Raw genomic sequence first — 24,705 nt, forward strand, 5'->3', positions numbered from 1 at the left:
TTATAAGATGCTGTGCTAAGGGTTATAAAAGACACAAAAACTAACCAGACGAAAGTTTTGCTCTCAAGAAGGCTACAACTCAGTAGAAATAAGAAATAAAAAGCACATGAATTAAGAGCAAACTTAAAAAAAAAATCTCTTTATGCTCAATAATGTGAATTATTAGAGAAATGCAAATCAAAAGTATAATGACGTATAACTTTACACCAATCAGAATGGCCAATCATCAAAAGGTCTGCAAATAACAAATGCTGGAGAGGGTGTGGAGAAAAAGGAACCCTCCTACGCAGCTGGTGGGAATGTAAATTGGTGCAACCTTTATGGAAAACAGTATGGAGGTTCCTTAAAAAACAAAAAATAAAACAAACATGATTTTGCGATCTTACTTTTGGGCATATATTTGGACAAAAGTGTAATTCAAAAAAATGCACACATCCTTGTGTTCACAGCAGCACTGTTTACAATAACCAAGAAATACCCATCAACAAATGAATGGATAAAAAAGATGTGGTACACACATACACAATGGAATACTATTCAGCCCTAAAAAAGAATGAAATAATGCCATTTGCAGCAACATGGGTGGACCTAGAGATTCTCCTACTAAGTAAAGTGAGTTAGACAGAGAAAGACAAATACCACATGCTCTCAGTTAAAGGTGGAATCTAAAATATGACACAAATGGGAGTTCCTGATGTGGCACAGCAGAAACAAACCTGACGAGGAACCATGAGCTTGCCGGTTCGATTCCTGGCCTTGCTCAGTGGGTTAAGGATCCACGTTGCCATGAGCTGTGGTGAAGGTCACAGACTTGGCTCGGATCTGACATTGCTGTGGCTGTGGCATGGGCTGGAGGCTACAGCTCCAATTCAACTGCTAGCCTGGGAACCTCCATATGCCACGAATGCGGCCCTTAAAAGCAAATATATATATGACACAAATGAATTCTCTGTAAAACAGAAAACAGACTCCCAACTTGTGATTACCAAGGGCAAGGGGCTTGGGGGAGGTATGGAGTGGGAGTTTGGCATTAGTGGATGTAAGCTACTATACAGAGAATGCATAAACAAGGTCCTAGTGTGTGGCACAGGGAACTATATTCAATATCCTATAATAAACCATAGAAGAATATGAAAAAGTATATATACACATAAATATATAACTGAATCGCTTTTCTGTACACCAGAAACCAACACAACATTGTAAATTACTCAATAAAGTAAATTTTTAAAGAATCTCTTTATCATCTCATTCCAACTACCTTCTAACAAATGCCACTCATCACATCACAGAACTGTCATGCTGTTTCCACATTTTTCTTAGAAAAGATGGTATTGGATTTGGAAACAACCGCACTTTTATTTGTCAAAAACGTCTAGAAAGAAAGAGAATGTAAAATTTCTTCCTTCCCCCCCCCCTTTGGCTTTTTAGGGCCTCAGCATATGGAAGTTCCCAGGCTTTAGGGGTTGAATCTGAGCTCCAGCTGCCAGCCTACACCACAGCCACAGCAACACCAGATCCAAGCTGTGTCTGCAATCTACACCACAGCTCATGGCAGCATCAGATCATTAACCCACTGAGTGAGGCCAGGGATTGAACCTGCATCTTCATGGACACTAGTCGGATTCATTACCACTGAGCCATGATGGGAACTCCGAGAAGGTAACATTTCAAAAAAAGAACCCTATCAGACACAGACCTGGAATTTCAGTAACAGAGACTCAAGGAAAGTCACAAGCTACGTCAGGTAAGAGAAAATGCCATGGGTTGCCAAATTCATACATCAGCTGCTCAGCCAATGTACCAAAGGAGATGAACCCCATGCCAGAGGGCTTATTAGATAGGATGCACTACTCATCAGGAAGATATTTGAGTACAGGAAATCCTATATTGTGCCTGGGTGAAAAACAGGGAAATCTATGGTTTAGAGAAGTCCAAGGGAAAACCTAAGGAAAAGAGACTATATTATGCCAAACAACTTTTTTTTTTTTTGTCTTTTTAGGGCCACACCCTCAGCATATGGAGGTTCCCAGACTAGGAGTCTAATCAGAGCTACAGCTGCCAACCTATACCACGGCCACATCAAAGCCAGATCCGAGCCAGGTCTGCCACCTGCACCACAGCTCATGGCAATGCCGGATCCTTAACCCACTGAGCAAGGCCAGGGATCAAAGCTGTGTCTTCATGGATATTAGTCAGGTTAGTTAACCGCTTAGCCACAGACAGGAACTTCTCAAATAGCTTTATAACAGTATTGTTGATGTGCAATGTTGTGCCACTTTCTGCTCTACAGAAAAGTGACCCAATCATACACACAGATGCATTCCCTTTCTTCTATTATCTTCCATCATGTTCCATCCCAAGAGACCGGATAGAGTTTCCTGTGCTATACAGCACAACCTCACTGTTTATCCATTCTAAATGCCATAGCCAAACAACACTTTTGAGGAAACATAATCCAAAACTCATTGTGCATTTTGCGTCTTCTATTTTTATATTCATTTTATACCTTTCAACATCAAACACAGGTTTATGAATGTACAATAAATACTAAATACAGATGTTACTATTGCTACCATTACCAGCACTGTTACTGCTGCTTCACTCCTGGGGTACCACCGATATCCATGTTTCCACTAGGTAGCATTTTTTCAGTGTTTACCATGTGACAAAGCACTGGACTCCTTCTTACCAACAGCAACCATTTACTGTAATCATTCCAACAACCTTATTATTATTATCCTTATTTTATACCTGAGAAAATCAACAAGAACCAGGACTACATCACCATAATTGAGATGTGCAACACACATTCAGAGAAAGTCAAAGCAGGCTTCTATTCTTCTGTTAATGCAATTTACTTTTTATTAGTCTACCAATACATAATGGGTATTAAAGTGCAAAACAATAAAAGTGAACATGTTATTGAACACTTACTAATATATTTTGGTCCTGTTCTAGGTGCTTTGCATTTATTACTTTTTTAACTCCTGCCTTCATAATAATCCAGTGAAAGGAGATGTTACCATTATCATTACTCCGCAGATGGGTGAACTAAGGCACATAAAGCCTGGGTAACTTGTCCCATCTTGCAGAGCCAGGAGGTGGCAGAAGGATGCCCAGCAATGCCTTTAGAGTTCATGTTCTTTACTAGCTATTCTGTGCTAGGTGATGCAGTTCTGATAAATCTGTACAAAAGCAAAGATCCATGCCCTCAAAGAGTTTACAATCTGAATAGATAAAACCAAGATGATAAAATCTCGGAGGTCAGATTTCTGGCACTTCAAGTCCTGTTTCACAGTTGGAAAGCTGTGGCACTGGAACAAGAGGCATGAAAACCAATGAAAAGACTGTAATAACAGCCTTCAGAATCTAAATAAGAAAACTGACAAATCTGGATGAATATCAAGGGAAATTCAAATGAAAGCTATTCTGGATTGAAAACTGACCTGACATGGAAGAAACAAAGTTCATCAGATCCGGGTCAGTGGGAAAAAGACCACATTACTCTCAAAAAGGCACAGGTCTTAAACAGAGGTGGATGAGTTTGAGGTAAGAGTAAAATTACTGGAGTTCCCATCGTGGCGCAGTGGTTAACGAATCCGACTAGGAACCATGAGGTTGCGGGTTCGGTCCCTGCCCTTGCTCAGTGGGTTAACGATCCGGCGTTGCCATGAGCTGTGGTGTAGGTTGCAGACGCGGCTCGGATCCCACGTTGCTGTGGCTCTGGCGTAGGCCGGTGGCTACAGCTCCGATTCAACCCCTAGCCTGGGAACCTCCATATGCCGAGGGAGCGGCCCAAGAAATAGCAACAACAATAACAACAACAAAAGACAAAAAAAAATAAATAAATAAAAAAGAGTAAAATTACTAACAAAACCAAATCCATTCAGATATTCGAGTGCCGTCTGATACAGGGCAATAGATGTAAATCTGGACACCCTTCACTCTCAAGCTAGGGTCAACACTGCAAAAGCAGATGGTCATCTGAGGCAAAGAATACAGTGTGAGCATGACATGTGGCAGGCCATTTCCCAGCAGTGCTGAAACCTTCATGTCTTTATTGCTTCCTCCAGCCTGGTGCCACATGACAGCCAAGGAGGAGGTGGACAGAGAGTCAGAAAGAACAGTGAGCAGTACCAGTCTGGCTCTAGATGCAGTTCAGAGGAAGAGTGGAGACAAGAGTGGAGCCACTGTCTGGATAATTGGGGTCTGAACTGCTGTCTAGAGACTCTCCACTTGACACTAGAGGCAAAGACCTACATACGACAACGCTCCATCGTGGTGAGTGGACTCATGTTCTACAATCTTCTTTTTTTCTTGGCTTTCCCCTTGGCATGCGGAAGTTCCCAGGCCAGAGATCAAACCCACCCCCACAGGTGTAACCAGAGTCACAGCAGTGACAAGGCTGGATTCTTAACCCACTAAACCCCCCAGGAACTCCAGTAGGAACTTCTTAGAATCAGGCCAGAAGACTTCTGGTACTAACAACCAAGCCCTGGAGGGAACAGAATGATAGAACAAGTGACTTACTAGATAACTTGGTATTTCAGGGTTCCACTCTATTTAGTGCAGTTAGTCCTTAAAGAAAGAGACTCTACCACAAATAACAAGTGCTGGAAGGGGTGTGGAGAAAAGGGAACCCTCCTGCACTGTTGGTGGGAATGTAAGCTGATACAGCTACTATGGAGAACTGTATGGAGGTACCTTAGAAATCTATACATAGAACTACCATACAACCCAGCAATCCCACTCTTGGGCATATATCCGGACAAAACTTTCCTTAAAAAAGACACACGCAACTGCATGTTCATTGCAGCACTATTCACAATAGCCAAGACATGGAAACAACCCAAGTGTCCATCGACAGACAATTGGATTAGGAAGATGTGGTATATATACACAATGGAATACTACTCAGCCATAAAAAAGAATGACATAATGTCATTTGCAGCAACATGGATGGAACTAGAGACTCTCACAGTGAGTGAAATAAGTCAGAAAGAAAAGGCAAATACCATATGATATCACTTATAACTGGAATCTAATATCCAGCACAAATGAACATTTCCACAGAAAAGAAAATCATAGACTTGGAGAATAGACTTGTGGCTTCCCCAGGGTGAGAGGGAGGGAGTGGGAGGGATGGGGAGCTTGGGGTTAACGGATGCAAACTATTGCTCTTGGAATGGATTTACAATGAGATCCCGCTGTGTAGCACTGAGAACTATGTCTAGATACTTATATTGCAACACAACAATGGGAGGAAAAATTATGTATACATGTATGTGTCACTTGGTCCCCATGCTGTACAGTGGGAAAAAAAAAAGACTTTAAATCAGTACTAGCTTCCTAGGGCTGCCAAACAAAGAACCCTAAACTGGGCCCCTTAAGGAAACATTACAGTTTCGGCGGCTGAGCGTTTGAAGTCAAGGTGTCAAAAGGCAGAGCCATGCTCTCTCTGAGGGCTCCAGGGGACAGTCCTTCCCTGCCCTTTCCCAGCCTCTGGGGGCTGCCAGCCATCTCTGGAGTCCCTTGGTTTGCAGACACATCATTCCAATCCGGTCTTCACATGGAGTCCTGCCCCCCACCACCTGTGTGTCTCCACATCGTCTTCCCACTGTGTGTCTTTATGGCCACGTCTCATCTCCACTTTTATAAGAACAAAAGTCCTATTGGATTAGGGCCCACCCTAATGATCCCATTTTGATTTGATCACTTCTATAAAGACTGTCTCCAAGGAGTTCCTGCTGTGGCCCAGTGTGTTAAGAATCCAACTGTAGCAGCTCGGGTTGCTGCAAATGTGTGGGTTCAATTCCCAGCCCAGGGCAGTGGGTTAAAGGATCCAGCCTTTCTGCAGCTGTGGTGTGGGTTGCAGCTGTGGCTTGGATTCTTCCATAGGCCATGGGTGAGGCCATAAAAAATGTTTTAAATTTTTTAAAAAAGACAAACTCCAGTTAAGGTTCCATTCTAAGGTACTGGTGTTAGAACTTCAACACTATCTTTGGGGGACAAAAGGAAAGCCTAAGCATACAAAGCTCAGCTTAATAATAAACTAAAGACCACAGTAATAGGAAATATACAAAACACATATTATTGAAGGAAGGGTGATTTTTTTTTTTTTTTTTTTTTTTTTTTTTTTTTTGGCTGTGCCTATGTCATGTGGAAGTTCCTAAACCGGAGATCAAACCCAAGGCACAGCAGTGACAACACCAGATCCTTAACCACTATGCCACTAGGGACTCCAGATGTGTGAATTTTAAGATGACAGAAGAATGGTCTTGAAATTTAGCTCTGGATGCTAAGAAGATAATAATGGCTAGGATATAAAATTTGTGTTTCACAATACAAATAAAACTAATACACAATATAAACAATGTGGTTTATAATTAAATATGGTTTAATAAGCAACAGTTAAATATGGTTTAATAAGTAGATAATAAAATTTCTAAAATGCAGGTGTTATATGGCATTCTATGATCTTTATAATATATCGCTTCCTACCAGTCTGGCACCAAATGCCAGTCTTTGAATATTCCACCAATACTGAGTACCACACTGAGAGAGGTGGCCTGTAAGACTGCAAAGGAAACAAAAAAAAAAAATGGCAAAATTTTCTGGGTTTTTTTTTTTTTTTTGGTTTTTAGGGCCACACCTGCAGCATATGGAGATTCCCAGGCTAGGGGTTGAATCAGAGCTGTAGCCGCCAGCCTACACCACAGCCACAGCAACGCCAGATCCGAGCCACACTTGTGACCTATGTTGCCACTTGTGGCAATGCTGGATCCTTAACCCACTGAGTGAGGTCAGGGATTGAACCCACGTCCTCATGGATACTAGTTAGATTCTGTGACCTACTCCACAGCTTATGTCAACACCGGATCCTTAACTCCCTGCATGAAGCCAGAGATTGAACCTGCATCCTCATGGATACTAGTTGGGTCTGTTACCACTGAGCCACAATAGGAACTCCCCAATACTAGGGTTTTAAATAAAAATGCTGTCCTGTCTTTTTTAAAGTGTAGGCTAATTTTTTTTTTTCTTTTTTGGCTGCCCCGCATATGGGGTTCCCCAGCCAGGAATCAGATCCCAGTGGCAGTAGCAACCTAAGCCACAGCTACAGCAATGCCTCTGGGTTCTTAACCCACTGTGCTGGGCTAGGGATCGAAATTGCGTCCCAGCTCTCCTAAGTCACCACCAATCCTTATTGCACCACAGCAAGAACTCTGAAGCTAATTTCTTAAATGTCAAACGAATCCTAAATTTTTTTCACCAAAAAATAGGTCAGCAAAAAAAAAAAAACCCGCAAAAAACGGCTGAACACAGAAAATAACTAGAAATGTATCAGTGCCACCCTGTGGTCAGACTTGCATCTTATAAATTTTTATACAAATGAAGAGGCTACATCTATTGGCTTTAGCTGTTTTCGTCTTTTTTTTTTTTTAATCACAGTTTTTAAACTTGCAAATATTCTTCTGAATTCCTACTGCATCGAGACCTCTCTGAGAACAAACTTTATGTCTTTTGTATCCAGCACATGGTACGTGCTCTGTCAGTGATCACCCTAATGAGCTGAATGCTCCTGAAAACACCCAAAACCAGAAGAATGGATTTTAAAGAAGTAATCAAAAATAGACATCAAAATTTAGCTCTAAGGATATTCACTGTAGCTTACATAAAATAGTAAAGAGGAGTTCCTGTCGTGACTCAATGGAAACAAATCCGACTAATATCCACGAGGACTCGGGTTCAATCCCTGGCCTTGCTCAGTGGGTTAAGGATCTGGCCTTGCTATGAGCTGTGGTGTAGGTCGCAGATGCAGCTTGGATGCTGAGTTGCTGTGGCTGCGGTGTAGGCCAGCATCTGTAGCTCTGATTCAACCCCTAACCTGGGAACCTCCATATGCCACAGGCACCGTCCTAAAAAGATAAAAATAAGATAGTAAATAAAACTGGAACCAATGTATATGTCTACTTAGAATTGGTTGGATCATTTGTACCATATACCAGTATAATATACTGCATTAAAAACAGTATCTTGAGGAATTCCCTTTGTGGCTCAGCAGTTAGCAAACCCGACTAGGATCCGTGAGGATGCAGGTTTGATCCCTAGCCTCGCTCAATGGGTTAAGGATCCCGAGTTGCCATAAGCTGTGGCGTAGGTTACAGATGCGGCTTGGATCAGGCATTGCTGTGGTGTAAGGTCCTCAGCTGTAGCTCTGATTTGACCCCTAGACTGGGAACCTCCATATGCCGCAATACAAATAAATAAAAATGTTTCACTTGGGCAGATATTGTAACCTCCATTTGGTAGATGAGAATGGTGAACCAAAGAGAGTCTGAGGAAGCCTAGTGGCAACACATGCCAGCCCTGGACCCTGGGCACCCCCACCACCCACTCCACCCCAGTTTCTCTGAGTTCCTTCATCTCTAAAGCAGGACACGGATAGCGTCCGCCTCATGGGACTGGTATAAATACACACGTAATCTCTTCTTGCTCTTGCAAAGTGATTTGCCAAATTCGAAAGGTCCTATAGCAATTGATCACCAGTAGAGGATCATGCTTCATATAAAGTCAACGTTGATAATAAAAGTTAGCAACACACATCCCTAAAAGACAGGGGCTTTGTTTTGATACCCTTCCCCTGCTTCCCATAAGCATCAGGTTCTTTGTTCAGAGACCTGTGATGTACATCCTCCCAGGCTGAGCACCAAATTCTGGAAAGAACATGGCTAAGGTGGGGGGTCCTCTATGCCCTCCCCAAACGGGCTCAGGCTGGAGTCATGAAAGCAGGACATGGGCCTGAAAGCTGTGGGAACTCCCAGAGCACCAGCGGACGCCGCTGAGATGTGGTCATTCATATGGAACCCCCTTGCAGTGACTCCAAAGCTGCCTGGGCTACTTTCTGTTACCTGAGGCCTGTGCACAGCACAGAGCAGCCCAAAAGCCAGAAGCCACAGCATCACCAAAGGCGAAAGCGGGGACTACTCCCCTCTTGAGTCGCCAATACGGAGTCTGCTGTTACACCTGATGACATATATGTAATGTAAAGCATAGAAAGTAGAACATGGAAGAACACGTTATATACTATGATAAATATGTTTCATCCTGTGTCAGTTACACTCCTCCATTACAACAGGGAGTAGATAGGGTCTGGACCATTAAAGGTCAGATATCCTGGAGTTCCTGTCATGGCTCAGCAGTAACGACTAGTATCCATGAGGACGCAGGTTCTATCCCTGGCCTCGCTCAGTGGGTTAAGGATCCAGCGTTGCTGTGAGCTGTGGTGTAGGTTGCAGACATGGCTCAGATCCCGAGTTGCTGTGGCTCTGGCGTAGGCCAGCAGCTGTAGCTCTGATTTGACCCCTAGCCTGGGAACCTCCATATGCCGCGGGTGTGACCCTAAAAAAAAAACCCCAAAAGAAGCACAATTTCAGTTTGACCTTCCATGTCCAAAGAAGGGTCCAGAGTCATTTTAAACACTGCCTTTAATGAATTGGTAACTTCTTCATACCACACACAAATGGTTTATGAACAGAAATGGATATAACCTATGTAGCAGCTAACACTCCAGATTTTATGAACAGAAATGGATATAACCTATGTAGCAGCTAACACTCCAGATTTTATAGAGTAACAGATGAGAAACAGACTTCTAGAGCTGGGTCCTAAGAGTTATACCCAAAACCAATAGTTAGACCAGATTCAATGATCATAATTGCTTATCACCTGCTAGCTTCTCACTTAGGAGGTGTCACCTAAAATGTCAGTAACCTCTCCCATGATGTCACCTCCAGTAACAGATCAGATTGACACCAGCCTTTCTGGCCATCTTGCCAAGGGCAGCACACTCCAGAGGGTGGGTACATCCAGCTACGGTGATCAAGTGCTGGAAGAGAATCACCATGGCAACCACTTTGAGCTGCGTCCCATCAGCCATTTACAACCAATGAACTGCTTTCTCTTCCCATTGTTGTTCTGATTTTTTTTTTTTCCTTTTAGAGGCAAGCACATCCCAGGCAACCGTATTCCTGTGCAATATTTAAGTGGCAGCAGCTGCTCCAGGTATTTATGCTTCTCATAGCTAGTGTCTGATGTGAATGGAGATGTGACACTTAAGGTCTTTTTTTTTTTTTTTATGACAGTATCTGCAGCATATGCAAGTTTCTGGGCCTGGGACTGAATGTGAGCTGCAGCTGCAACCTACACTGCAGCTGCCACAATGCTGAATCTTTTTTTTTTTTCCCTTTTTTCGGCTGCACCTGTGTCACATGGAAGTTCCCAGGCCAGGGGTCTAATCAGAGCTGCAGCTGCAGCCTACATCACAGCCACAGCACCGCCAGATCCAAGCCATATCTGTAACCTATGCTGCAACCTGCAGCAACATCAGATGCTTAACCCACTGAGTGAGGCTGGGGGTCCATCCCACATCCTCATAGAGACAATGTCAGGTCCTTAATCCACTGAGCCACAACAGGAACTCCCCGTGCCAGATCCTTTAACCCACTATGACAGGCCAGGGATAGAATCCACCCCTCCTCGAGGACCTGAGCTACTATAGTCAGAGTGTTAAACCACTGGGCCACAGCAGGATTCCAAGTTAGATCTTCATAAAAATAACTGTGGCCTATTCAAGACATGATCTGTTTCCATCTTTAAGATTCTCTTTTTTCTTTTTTTTTTTAAGGAATATATACACAGGAGTTCCCATTGTGGCATAGTGGTTAAAGAATCCAACTAGGAACCATGAGGTTGCGGGTTCGATCCCTGGCCTTTCTCAGTGGGTTAAGAATCCGGCGTGAGCTGTGGTGTAGGTTGCAGATGCCGCTGGAATCCAGCGTTGCTGTGGCTGTGGCTGTGGCATTGGCTGGCATCTACAGCTCCAATTAGACCTCTAGCCTGGGAACCTCCATATGCTGTGGCAAGCAGCCCTAGAAAAGGAAAAAAGACAAAAAAAGACAAAAAAAAAGGAATATATACACATGATGATCCTTCGTTAAGTAAAATCCAAGCTTGGCTACAGGAGAGAGAACATCTCAGTTACAGTTAATGTAAGTTATTTACTTAAAGGCTTCTATTCATGTTTATATAAATAGCATATCACAGCATGAACGCATTCCCCCTTTGACTCTTTTAAGGTACAAGTTAAAAATGTAGCCACTGAGTGGTATCGTCTCCAGATATATGTGTGTATTGGGTATGAAAGTGGATTCAAGGTTTCCTTGGGGAGTTCCCGCTGTGGTGCAGTGGCTAACGAATCCGACTAGGAACCATGAGGTTGCAGGTTCAGTCCCTGGCCTGCTTAGTGGGTTAAGGATCCGACATTGCCGGGAGCTGTGGTGTAGGTTGCAGACACGGCTCGCATCCCACGATTGGACGCATAGCCTGGGAACATCCATAAGCCACGGGAGCGGCCCCAGAAAAGGCAAAAAGACAAAAAAAAAAAAAAAAAAAGTGTCCTTGGGTCTCTCTCAAGGGCTCTCCTTTCTCTTCAGTATTTCTCTCCGTTCCCATTTTCCTCCTACTTATACAGAACTGCCATTCTTAAACACCCAACTGTCACCACCTGCTCATGTCACTTCTTTGAAATGTCACTGTCCGCGAACCATGACAGGTACTTTTCATAACAGAAGCAGAAGCTAAAAGATGTAGACACCACGCCATTTAATTCAGTGATTATTTAAAAAGTAGAAAATGGTTAAGAATTCAGTTGCCAATTTAGTGGATTTCATACATTATTTAGCCGGAAACTTACTTCTCACTCAAGAAAAGGGATTCATTTTTAAACATTTATCATATCTTTCACTGAGAGAAAGAGAAGAAAAGTTTGACAAAACAGTCCCAGGGGAACAAAAAAAAAAAAAAAAAAAAAAAAAAAAAGCTTTCCACGTATGAGCCAAAGACTTCTTTAAGTGGCTGTAGGTGATAAAGAAAATAGTGGCCATTTTAAAATTTCATAAAAGCTACTGTTAAGAGTGGTGATTTGGGCCACTTTGCACTTGGTCCATCTGAGTTGGTCCTGTTGGCAGCATTCTTTTCACCTTCAGCATCGCCTTCATCGTCATGGCCCATGGTCCCGTCTGGAGTCGATCCAATCAGACAGTCAGATCGTCTGGAGAAGATCCTCTCAGATCCTCTCAGAGGCTCTAACCTTTACCGCCGTCTCTGACAGTGATGTGGACACTACAGCTAAACGCCAAAGAGGCAAACGGAATTCCAGAATTCTAAAGAAGACAGGACTCTAGCGATCAACTAATCTGCTCGTCCTTATCTTTCGAAGGCCTGTTTTCCTCTGAGGAATCTGATAAAAGCTATGAATCCTCTCCTTACAGGGGAAAAGCATTTTTGTTTATCATTTCAGGGGAGTCTCAGATTCCTTGAAGCCCATCCTCAGAAACCAGGTGAAGAATCTTGACCTCACCCAACCACCTCATGTACAGTGAAGAAGTCAAGGTGCGCAGAGATCAAGTGCCTGCTCTGGCCACACAGCTGGCTGGTGATGGAGGCTGGAAGAAACCCCGCTCTTCCCACTGCTCCAACAACTGCTGTGTCTGCGGATCAGACCCTACAAGGGCTTGTGTGTGCGTTAAGGACAATGATCATCAGGCAGCACCTGCAAAGCTCTGAGTGCTCTGCTAACCACTCCTATTAACTGTCCCAAGAATGATGAGTAAGGATGTGCAATTAGAATTTAAACCCACTCGTCCTCTCTCGAACCCAGTAGGACAGTCCTTTCTCTGTTTTTCACTCCCTTCGACCTTGTCAGCTACCTTTGAACCCATCCCACCCCCTCCCCATGCGCCCTACATATTCCTAAATCTCCCTTCTCCTGGGGTCTGGTGACTGCACTTCCCTGGGCTCCGGGTTCAGCCCCTCAGCTCCCGCCCTCTCCCCAGAGGTTCTCTAAGGCTCCACCTCCTTTACATCCCTTCTCACCCTCGCACAGAAATCTTCCCAACAACAGCTCCTACTGTCACTTCCTTTGTGAGACACTCCCTCCTCCAAACCCTCTTCTTCTGCCTTTTGCTCTAAGGAGCCACTAGAGTCTTGGGGCTTATTGGTATCCAGCATCTCGCTCTCTGCTGTGTCGCAAGAGCAGTAAAACCCTCGTGGATTCATGGACATCTTATGATTCCAAAATGAAAGACAATATACAAATAACAAATTTACCAGCACTACCTGGGGTTCACCACGAGAGGGTTGGTTAAGTCCGACATTTTGGTTTTGCCTTATTTTTTCTGGGTAACTGATTTTTTTTTTAAAGGGGATATGGTTCCCCCTGGTGGACATCAACGGTATTTAAAAAATAGACCCTCCCAACAGGTGTATTCTGAAATGCATCAATGAAACTAAAGGGTACATAACAACTATATCGGGACTATTAATTCAAATTATTTAAAGCTCTTCATCTTATAATTTTTTTTGTCTTTTTAGGGCCACGTCTGTGGCATATGGAGGTTTCCAGGCTAGGGGTCGAATCCGAGCTGCAGCTGCTGACCTACGCCACAGCCACAGCAACGTAGAATCCTTAACCCATTGAGCGAGGCCAGGGATCGAACCTACATCCTCTTGGGTACTAGTCGGATTCATTTCCACTGAGCCACGATGGGAACTCCCTTCATCTTATGATCTTAAATAACAACATATTCTAAAGGATTTAACTGTTTTAGGTAGAGATGCATTTTCAGGACTTAAGAAATATTCAGTCTTTTGGCAACTGCAAAAGGCTTTCTACCTTAGCCCAATAAATCAAAGCATTAATATAACAAGGCCAGAGTTCAGGATTTGTGTTTCAAGTGTGGTGGGCAGCTTTTATGAGTCCTAAATCCCTCAAGTTCCAGCGTGACTCCAGCAAGTCATGTTGGTAAGATTTGCTGTGAGTCACAGAAGACACAGGGTGAGAGAGAGCGAATCAGCACAATTCTGTCCTCCAACTAGAAATCAACCCAAATATGCGAGTAGGTTAACAGAGGGCAACTGCCTTCTCTCCTCAGAACCACATCAATGTGGCTAAAAAGCCCTTTTAAACATTCATTGAGTTATTTACTTTGGGTGACTGCATCAGTCCATTTTAATCATGTAGTTTTTAATATATAAATTGCCTCATTCTTAAAATTTGACATGGCACTGAAAACAGGAAATTAAGATGATTGAATGACAAACATTTTTCAGATTACCTTTTTGGTGAATGTCCTTTATATATGGAGCCATGGTGGTCTGTACAGTCCTAACATATAAAAATAAATGTATTATGCACTATAAAATGTATGTAGTCAACTCAAAGGTGACAGACTAATCAATCTTTTCATTACTTGGAAAGCTACATTAAATATTAATTAATCGTAATGTTTACGTAGCCTGCAAAGAACGAGTCCCAGGTGAATTTCAAAATATAATCAATGAAAAGGTCTCACATTATGTTCAAAATAAGTGGAACTTTCATCAGTGATGAAAGTGATGAAATAAGGATAATAACTTTAAAAAGTAATCACTTCTTGGAGTTTCTGTTGTGTCTCAGCGGTTTAAGGACACAATGTCGTTTATGAGGACGCAGGTTCGATACCTGGTCTTGTTCAGTGGGTTAAGGAACTGGCGTTGCCTCAAGCTGCAGTGTAGGTTGCAGATGCAGCTCAGGTCCAGTGCTGCTGTGGCGCAGGCCAGCAGCTGCAGCTCAGATTCAGTGCCCGGCCAGGGTATTTCCCTGTGCTGCAGGTGCAACCCTAAAAAGAAAAGAAAAACATAATCCCCTCTCTTTTGTGATTAGCAATTTTAATTCCAAAGTTTTATTAAAACCTGAAATTACCCACACTACACGTGCCCTGAGCATTCATTGTGAAAATCCAACATGAATTCCCAGGAGAAGTCAATGAGTTCAGATGCATGACACTAAAAGGAATAAGAGTTACAAGGAGCTAGTAGTTATTCAAAAGTATGTCATTTTCAAACTGTAGTTTAAAGCACAAATCATATAATTAATTGTATTACCATGGGTTCATTTTTTTGGCCATGCCCCCAGCATGCAGAATTTCCTAGGCTAGGGATCAAACCCACACCATAGCAGTGACAATGCCCAATCCTTAACCCCTTCAGCCACCAGGGAACTCCACTAAGGGTTCGTTTTTAAAAAATTAATTCTACCACGTAAAAGCAGCTACTTACACAGATTAAATATTATGATTTTGATGATTCAACTAAACTAGAACTTTTAGGTATTTCCTAACAAAACTAAATCATGTGAGTATTCTTGTGTCTAAATGGAATTTCTGCTGGGATAGTGCATGCCTCAGGCCAATTTCATATTGTATAAAATAAGAAAAATTACTCCACTGAAACTAACAGAAACATTTCAAAGGCAGGACTAAGACATTTATCACATACTTTATTTATTTATTTATTTATTTACTTTTATTTTATTTTATTTTTTTGTCTTTTTGGGGCTGTACCCACGGCATATGGAGGTTCCCAAGCTAGGGATCCAAACGGAGCTGTAGCTGCCAGCCTACACCACAGCCACAGCAACGCAGGATCCGAGCCACGTCTGCAACCTACACCACAGCTCATGGCTGGATCCTTAACCCACTGAGCAAGACCAAGGATCAAACCCACATCTTCATGGATGCTAGTGGGTTCGCTAACCACTGAGCCATGACGGGAACTCCTATCATGAACTTTATATGACAGCATTAGCCATTTTCCTTGTTAATAAAGCTTTTCACAAATAGAATTCTAGTGACCACATGAGCTTTTATTGCCTGGACCTTTCACCATTCATTTAACCTTTTCCTTGGAGTTCCTGTCGTGGCTCAGCAGTTAACAAACCCGACTAGCATCCATGAGGAAGTGGGTTCGATCCCTGGCCTCGCCCAATGGGTTAGGGATCCCGTGTTGCTGTGGCTGTGGTGTAAGCCAGTGGCTACAGCCCCAACTGGACCTCTCGCCTGGGAACCTCCATAGGCTGCGGGTGTGGCCCTAAAAAGACACAAAAATATATATTTAACCTTTTCCTTATTGTTGGGATTGTAGGCCTTTTTTGTGTATGTTATTCCTAAGGCTGCATCATCCATCTCTGTGAGCAAACCTCGTCCACAGGTGGCTGTATTTCCTGAAGATACTTCTGACTTATGTGATGGTAAAGAGCCAAGTGACTTACATTTTTTCCCAAGAATAAGAAGACTTCACATTTTAAAGTTTTATGATAAGTCACATGAACATTGTCTTGTAAAATTAGCCAAGACACATGTGGTGACCCAGCCATTAAAATGACGTCAGTATTTACCTTACAGACAATTTTAACTTGGCAGCAGTTAGCAGACACGTTGGTTTCTCTGAGAGAGAATCAAAAACCAAATAATCCAGCTTCCGTCCATATAGTACCTGAGGAATTAGAAGCAAAGCACAGAGTGTGATATACTTTTTAAGATTTAAGTTAAATGATACTTTAATCAAAATAGGGAAAAATTTGTAAAATATTAGTTTTAAATTATCCAAATGCAGAAGTTGTGGCTATATACTTAGGTAGTTATGCCCTGGGAATTTTTTTTCTGTTTCAATGAGTTTTTGGTCATTGTTTGGGGGGGGGGGTCCTTTTTTTTTTTTTTTTTTTGGCTTTTTCGGGCTGCAGCCATGGCATATGGAAATTCCCAGGCTTGGGGTCGAATCAGAGGTGTAGCTGCCGGCCTACACCCCAGCCACAGCACCTACACCCCAGCCACAGCAACAAAGGATCCGAGAGCCATGCCTGCGACCTACACCACAGCTCACAATAACACCAGATCCTTAACCCACTGAGTGGGGCCAGGGATCGAACCCGCATCCTCATGGATACTAGTTGGGTTTGTTACCGCTGAGCCACTATGGGACCTCTGGGTTTGGGGTCATTGTACTTTGCCTCTAAGCACTTTTAAGGGGTGAAAATCTACATACTGAACCACGCCAATGAAAGGAAAAGTAAATTCTTATAGGGCAACAGAGAAGACAAGAAAATAGTAAAATATCTACAGCAGCGGTAGCAGAGTGCCCATCCCCTGTGCTCTCCAGAAGTCATTTCCCTCAATGGCAAATAAAAGTGATAATATATTGCTCTTGGTAAAAGCAATGATGTATTTCTAATTCCTCAGGTGTAAAATCTGCTCTGCTATTCCAATCTTAAAATCAGTTCAGGCAAAAACCAGCTCTGCCCCTCGTGACGTTTGGTAGGATGTCGCTATGAGAGGCCAAAGAGAAAAGCTGCTCTGATCAAGCCCCTTGTTTTCCTCCTTCCAGCATTCTAAAACCATTCCCTAATTAAAAACCTCAAAGGCAATTCCCAAAGTACACAGAAAGTCTAAAGAAAAATACTATCATAAGGTTTTTTCCTTCTAAACAGTGGTATGTTCAAATGTGGGGCTTTGTCAGGCATTCCCATTGTGGCTCAGGGGGTTAAGAACTTGACAAAGTGGGGCGAGGATGCAGGTTCAATCCCTGGCCTCTTTCGGTGGGTTAAGGATCTAGCATTGCCTTAAGCTTTGGTGGAGGTTGCAGATGTGGCTCGGATTCCGCGTTGCTGTAGCTGTGACGTAGGCCAGCAGCTGTAGCTCCAATTCGACCCCTAACCTGGGAACTTCCATGTGCTACGGGTGCAACCCTAAAAAGGCAAAATAAAGTAAAATAAAATACAGCCAAATTAAGATCAGTTTGTTTTCAAAATGAGTCCAGTCAATTGATCATAATTTGTTCCTTTAAATATGTTGTGCGGAATTTTTTCATAAGAAATCTCAGACTGAGATTTCATAAAGCCTCTCAGGGCCAGGACAGCCCTGCCAAAGAACTGTCAGACTTCACCGTACAGGTTTGGGTGAACCCCTCCCTTTTTGAGGTCCCCAAAATACCCTGAAAATTTTTTGCACCCATTAGAAGGTGGCCTTCCTAATTTATCTGACAAAGTCACTAGGAATCTAAGAGTTTCCAATCTCTGGAGAGGTTAGGTAGAGAGAAAGGACAAACGCTTCAACTTTGCCCTCAAAGGCATAACCACCAAAGAGCTACAGGTCACAACTCGCCCAGGGCGACAGATGTGCCCACATCTGCAAAAAACACAGATCAAAAACCAATAACATCTCAGGAACAACCAAAAATCATCACCATATTCATCAGTTTACTCAGTCTTACATACTCAATCTCTCTTACCCACAGTTCTATGGAATCAGAGTTTCCATTAGACTTTCAAAATATCTTACCTATTTTAGCAGTATTGATATGGATGAAGTAGGCACAGATAGTTATAGAAGTCCCAATAAAGGACCACAGATAACGAGGGAAACTTAGGGGACATGGGGAGATCACCGTAAGTTAATAAATTGCTCAAAAAAGCCATCAGAGCAAGGCAGGCTTGCTCGCCTAGTGGAGGCTCAAGATATTGGGTGGGGGATGGGGTGAGCCCTGCATTCAAATTCAGACCAAGAGCAGGAGTTTGAGGCCAGCCCTTCTACTGACTTGAATACACACCTTGCCAGATACTAAGGAGGAGCTACTACGCTAAGAGAAAGAGGCGGTCTTTTCTGACCCCCACCCACCTTGGATGATGAACTGTAGCCCACCGGATCCTGGGGGCAGAGGCTCCTTGCCTGCCTGCTTGCATCTCTCACAAGAGTCCTATCCTAATAAATCTATTTCCTGCCTAGCACTTTGTCTCTCGCTGAATTCCTTCTGCACAGAGGCATAAAATACCTGAACCTCAGTGACTCCAGACACCAGGGGAGTGATTCTAATTTAAAACTGTGGGTTTAAGTTCCAATCTGGGTTTAGGCTGGGTTCGAGTCCCTGTCTGTGTTCTGGCTAGGTTCAGGCCGTTAGGGCTGTCAGTTTCAGTGTGACTAAAAACTTATTAGAAACCTGTTTTTTTTTGTTTTGTTTTGTTTTGGTTTTGGTTTTTTTTGCCATTTCTTGGGTCGCACCCAATCGGAGCTGTAGCCACCGGCCTACACCACAGCCACAGCAATGCCCGATCCCTAACCCACTGAGCAAGGCCAGGGATCGAACCCGCAACCTCATGGTTCTTAGTCAGGTTTGTTAACCACTGTGCCACAATGGGAACTCAGAAACCTGTTTTTGAAAAAGGTGCTTCTTAAGAAAAGTGGCAGTTTTGCAAAGCATCAGCTTAACTGTCTATTAAAGATTAAAAAAAAAAAAAAAAAAAGACCTGATCACAGTGCTTCTTAACAAAGATGCTTACGCAAATTGCTGTGACATACATTTTAAAATATATAAAATTCTAACATTTTACCAGGACATATCCAAATTTCAGAAACGTTATATAATTTCTAAAACATCTATATCAATAACATTTATTCATACTGTATAATCTGAGGAGGTTTATCACTCATTTGACAATATTTTCTGTGTAATTTATCATACCAACCAATCCTAGTTAAATAAATAAATATATACATATATATATATATTTTTTTTTTTTTTTCTGAGATGCCTCAGGGACCCTCTGAAATCTCAAAGTTAGCTGAAATCAAAAGAACCTTCATCAGAATTTGATAGGAAGTTTGTCAAAACTATCAGTTTTAAAAGCAGAGACTTAGAGGTCACTGTGGATACTGAAAAACAAACACAGATCACTTAAAGGCAAGAAAGTTCATAATCCTATCAAAAGCAGCTTTCTAAGTAAATTGTTCTCTTAGCAAAGAGGAACCAAATCTAGTCTACATATAATAATGAAATCTGTTTACCTAATTAAGCTTCATCTAATCTCAGCCTGACATACATACAATTCCTTTTCTTCTCAAAACATACATGCCGTTTTCCTACAATATAGTGGGATGTTTCTGCTATTATTTTTAGTAGCTTTAATTACATATTTAGTAGCTTTAATTACATATTTAGTAGCTTTAATTACATATTTAGATTAGCCTCAACTCTCAAAGCCTTAATTTTCTAGTGAAAACCAAGAGGCAAGTCATTGTTACCAAAATCTGGAGGGACTATTTTAGATAGACATTTTTGAAGCATAATTATTCCTATAGCAGTTTACTTAAAAGCTTTTATCTCATTTACCTTTAATTCACTCATAAAACTTCACCCTACCAGAGTTATTTTTCTTGATGACAAATTGGTAATGGATATAACAAGATTTTATTTAACTTCTACAACACCTAGGTGAAGGCATCAAGCCAGCTTTCTCAAACTGCATGTGCAAAAAGAACCAGTTTGGGGATTTCAAGAGTTTCATCTGAACCAATTTTCTCCAGAGTCTGAAGAATATAATGGCCATGCAGTGCTTAAAAAAAAAAAAAAATCTTTCTTTCTCTTCCTAGAAGCATAAAAAGATCTCCCAGTTTTGCAAAACATACCTTAGGGAGACTATCAAATTATCAAATGGAATAGAGCTCGGATTATCATGGCAGGTGTTATCAAATCTCAAACAAACAAATACAAGGCACAAGGGTCTCAGGATCACAGGTCCCTGGCACCACAAAGAGACACTCCCATCCACTGCAAAGGGAAAATCCCAACCACTGCTCTGCCACAGGCAAACCCCATCATAACAGGGAAGATACCTGGGGTCACACATGAGCCCTGTCACTAAAGACACCTCAACTGACTGATGCATGTACAACACACACACAAACAACAAACCAAGGGTGGTACAAGGAGTAGTCCAGAAATGCCATTTCTGTTCCCAGACAGAGGTCTCTAGAGCAGCCTGGCTCCAGAAAGAGAATGGGCCACAAGGGGCTCACCCCAAAGCAATACACACAAAACACAAACAACAAATAAGCTATGGTTACACTGACAGAAAATCAGAGAAGGTGTTGTCTAAAATTCCACTTCCCCTCCCAAACGGAGGGAACCTCCAGATTAGCTCAGGTCTCACAAGCTACGGACCCAAAGTGGCTCCCTTCCTGCAAAGGAAGAAGCCCAGGCAGACTGGAGAGGACTCCCAGCTTGTGCAGGTTGGAATGACTTACCCCCATGACACTCAGCATGGACCGAAGCTCCAGATGTTTCTCGGCTCCAAACAGCCTCCTGCCATGGGCGCCTAGCACCTGTCAGGGACCGTCCCCCCCAGGTCCCCGAGTGAAATGGGCTCCAGCAACTGCTGAGGGGTGAGGAAGAGGCTGCCCTAGCCAGGGCCAAGAAGCCTCAGGCACAGGCTCTTGGGCTGGCTTTGCCAAAATTGCTAGGGCAAGTCCGGGTGCCTGACACACAGTAAGGCCAAACAAACCAAAACATTTGGAGTTTGGAGCAGAGGATGGTTAATTGCAGGCTCTGCAAGGAGACAGGTGGCCCTTGCCCCCAAACTATCCTGAACTCCCGGAAACAAAATTGCAAAGCATTTTTAAAGGCAGGGAGGGGGAGGGGAGTGGTTGGTTGTTGCAAATGTCTTGGTGAAAACATCCTTTGTTCTTGTAGCTGCCCACAGAGGTCAGATCTCCTTGTTCTTGTAAACCTTCAACAAGATACATTTCATAATTCAGAGAAGAGCTAAAGCAGAGGATATGTGGAAGGGCTTTCCTGGGCAGGTCCCATAAGGTCCTGTTCCATATCTCTCCTTTTTCATAAGCTATGATGGCATAACCAGGAGTGCTTAAACTTCCTCTTTCTGATTGACTGTCATAGAATCCTGCCTTCTTTCACGTTGAAATTTCTAAAGCCTACGGTAAAGATTCTCTGTGAAGGTTTTTCCCAGGGAACTGTGTTCCTTGGCACAGCCAAGCCTTAGGTAAATTTGGAAAAAAAGTGCAGTGTAGACGTAGTTCTTAATTACTCAGGTTAGTGGTTTACACATTCTTGCTGTACCATGTAACTCCAGGGAGCTATAAGATGGATGGCTTTACGATCCTAAAAGAGTAAACGCAGACATGCTGTGATACATACGAACAAGCCAGTAAATTATGAAGTTATTGAAGACGAGTGGTCCTATAATTACTTCTATGTTATTTCTCCAGGACATCTGAGCTCAGAAAGGTCAACAGCAACTACCTGGACATGAGAAGCAGTACTGTCTGATGAACCATCTGTCAATCTCCAATTAAACCGTTTTACAGATGGCACACAGAATAGTGTCTTTTCATTAGTTTTCAAAGAAGGAAGAACAATCTCACTTGGGGAGTTTTAGGTCAAGATCCTTTGTGGAAGTGCAACATTGAAACAAGGCACTACAAGCGGTTGTGTCTGCGATCCTGGGGACATCCTGGGAAGGGAGGAGAGAAAGAAGAGAATGAATGGATGCCACAAAAAAATCAGACACAGCTCGCTTTGTGGCTGAGATAATTCAAATGACCACCACAGGCTACAGAGACGATGTAAAGTCTGAGGCAGAGATGTAAGCCGCATATCAAATTAGTGCCATGAATTTGTAAATGTTTCCTTGTTCAGATTCTTAAGTCATCGTATCTGCCATAGGATGTTTCAAAGCCCAGAAGCAAAAGGAGTGGCTCCTGAAATCTGTAAGACACGGTGGAAAATTTCAAGACAGAGTAGAACCGGCTTTTTGTTTTCCCTTCAGGGCGCAGGAGCCTGCAAGCAGCCCAGAGCCCCAAACGGAAAGTGCAAGGATGCAAAGGCAGCAGAGATCCAGCAAGATCACTCTCCCAAGGGCTGCTGGCATCCTCACGGAACCTCTGCAGGATGGAGCTGAGGGTCAGAGCTGATCTGACTTTGCCCCACTCCTATTGTTGCAGAAACCGTGGCAGCGGAAGGAGACAAACGGCCCTCGGAGATGCGAAAAATGAAGGTTTAGTCATTACTCAGCACCAGTGCGGGCTCAGAGGAGTCACCTCCAGAGTCTGAGCACCAGGTCTTTGCTTTCCGCAACTTGTATACAATACAGGGTCTTGTTTTTTCCATGTAAGTGGCCCGGACCTCCCCACTTCCCCAGGCAGACTGTGTTCCTCCCTAAGAAACTGAGCAAGCAAGGTTACAGAAACTGAACTGATAAGCAATGCTTGGAACAGGATTAGCAGGGCTGCTGGCTTGGACATGGGGTACATGGTTGCTACATGATTACAAGAAGGATGGCATGAGGCGAGCATATCTGGAAAGGCTTGCAGCTGCCTTTTCAGCCAAGGCGGGGTTGTTCCTTAGTTAAAACTCTTATTTCACTATTGTGGGGCAGAGGGCTGTTGATGAATTAAAGGAATGAAACTGCTTGTACACTGTGTTAACTAGAACTTTTAAAGCAAGTAAATAGAGATGAGAATATAAAAATAATCATCTTAAACTATTTCTCTATGGTTTATACTTCGTGTTCCTTCATATTTCTCTGATTTATACTTACGAAAAACAACTTTGTGGGTTTCTGGAAGGTGAACAACATGCTGAATTTGGCATAATCTGGAGATAAAACAAAAACCAATGGAAACTATCTTGGGTTCAAGAAATAGGCTGTTGGAGTTCCCGTCGTGGCGCAGTGGTTAACGAATCCGACTAGGAACCATGAGGTTGCGGGTTCGGTCCCTGCCCTTGCTCAGTGGGTTAACGATCCGGCGTTGCCGTGAGCTGTGGTGTAGGTTGCAGACGCGGCTCGGATCCCTCGTTGCTGTGGCTCTGGTGTAGGCCGGTGGCTATGGCTCCGATTCGACCCCTAGCCTGGGAACCTCCATATGCCGCAGGGGCGGCCCAAGAAATTGCAAAAAGACAAAAAAAAAAAAAAAAAATAGGCTGTATTCCGTTCTGTATTTCCAAGGCACAGCACAGTGTTCAAGAAATATTTATTGATAAGTAAATATTAAACTAGAACAATTCAAATTATGTAGATACTCCGGAATTCTTAGTGAAGTAATATTCATTAATATTCATAGTTATACAATATCTATAATTCATATACATAATATATATTATTCCTATGTATTCTTACATATTCCTAAAGAATAAATCTATATATAATTAATAAATAACAGATATACTGGATGCATGAAGCTCTGGGCCAGGCAAAATGAACAAAACCTGGTCCCAGTCTGCCAAGGGCCTACCAGGCAATTTTACCTTATGGGAAAATACAGGCATTTACCAGCCATATCCCATTTCTTAATTGAAGACGTCCCTTCCTCAGGTGCAAGTTTAGGTACACCTATCTTTTCTCCAGGTCTGGGATAACTCTGTACTGGTGGAGGCCCTGTGATCCCGGTCAGCAGCATGTGCTGGGCTTGGTCCCTTAGGGAGCCTAGCAGTGTGCGGGGTCGGGGGCTGCCGGGAGGCGGGGGCTGCCGGGAGGCGGGGGCTGCCGGGAGGCGGGGGCTGCCGGGAGGCGGGGGCTGCCGGGAGGCGGGGGCTGCCGGGAGGCGGGGGCTGCCGGGAGGCGGGGGCTGCCGGGAGGCGGGGGCTGCCGGGAGGCGGGGGCTGCCGGGAGGCGGGGGCTGCCGGGAGGCGGGGGCTGCCGGGAGGCGGGGGCTGCCGGGAGGCGGGGGCTGCCGGGAGGCGGGGGCTGCCGGGAGGCGGGGGCTGCCGGGAGGCGGGGGCTGCCGGGAGCCGAGGTCCAGCCCCAGCAGCCAGGGAGTGCCGAAGGAGAGGATGGGCTACAAACGGCGCGGAAAGAATTGGAGCCAACTCCTCAGCTGCATGCTGCAGATGACCCAATTTATTAAATGAAAATCATCAGTTTTTATACCTTATTACAATCAGGTTTCATGTAAGATTTGACATTAACATTTGATTTAAAGCCCTTTTGTTCCCTCCACCTGCGATACAAAAAAAAGGTTAGTTAAAACATGTTCCTTT

General features: G+C 43.4%; 1 long non-coding RNA gene across 2 annotated transcripts in view; it reads right to left on the reverse strand.

Moving 5' to 3' along the window:
• LOC146400893 (uncharacterized) overlaps positions 1–21,301 on the reverse strand; it is a 40,985-nt gene extending 19,684 nt beyond the window's left edge. Inside the window, exons 1-3 of one of the 2 annotated variants that reach the window (XR_014813804.1) lie at positions 20,955–21,301; positions 16,277–16,374; positions 14,178–14,227 (exon numbers count right to left, since the gene is read on the reverse strand). This is a non-coding gene — a long non-coding RNA (uncharacterized LOC146400893). The remainder of the gene's footprint in view (positions 1–14,177; positions 14,228–16,276; positions 16,375–20,954) is intronic. The other variant, XR_014813805.1, reaches the window with a different exon arrangement.
• Between the last annotated feature and the right edge of the window lie 3,404 nt (positions 21,302–24,705).

This window comes from Sus scrofa, chromosome 8 (assembly GCF_054392235.1).
Source record: "Sus scrofa isolate SSC_HxYL_T2T_F1_AM1 chromosome 8, Sscrofa_HxYL_maternal_Yorkshire_Landrace_v2.0, whole genome shotgun sequence".
NCBI classification, from domain to species: Eukaryota; Metazoa; Chordata; class Mammalia; order Artiodactyla; family Suidae; genus Sus; species Sus scrofa.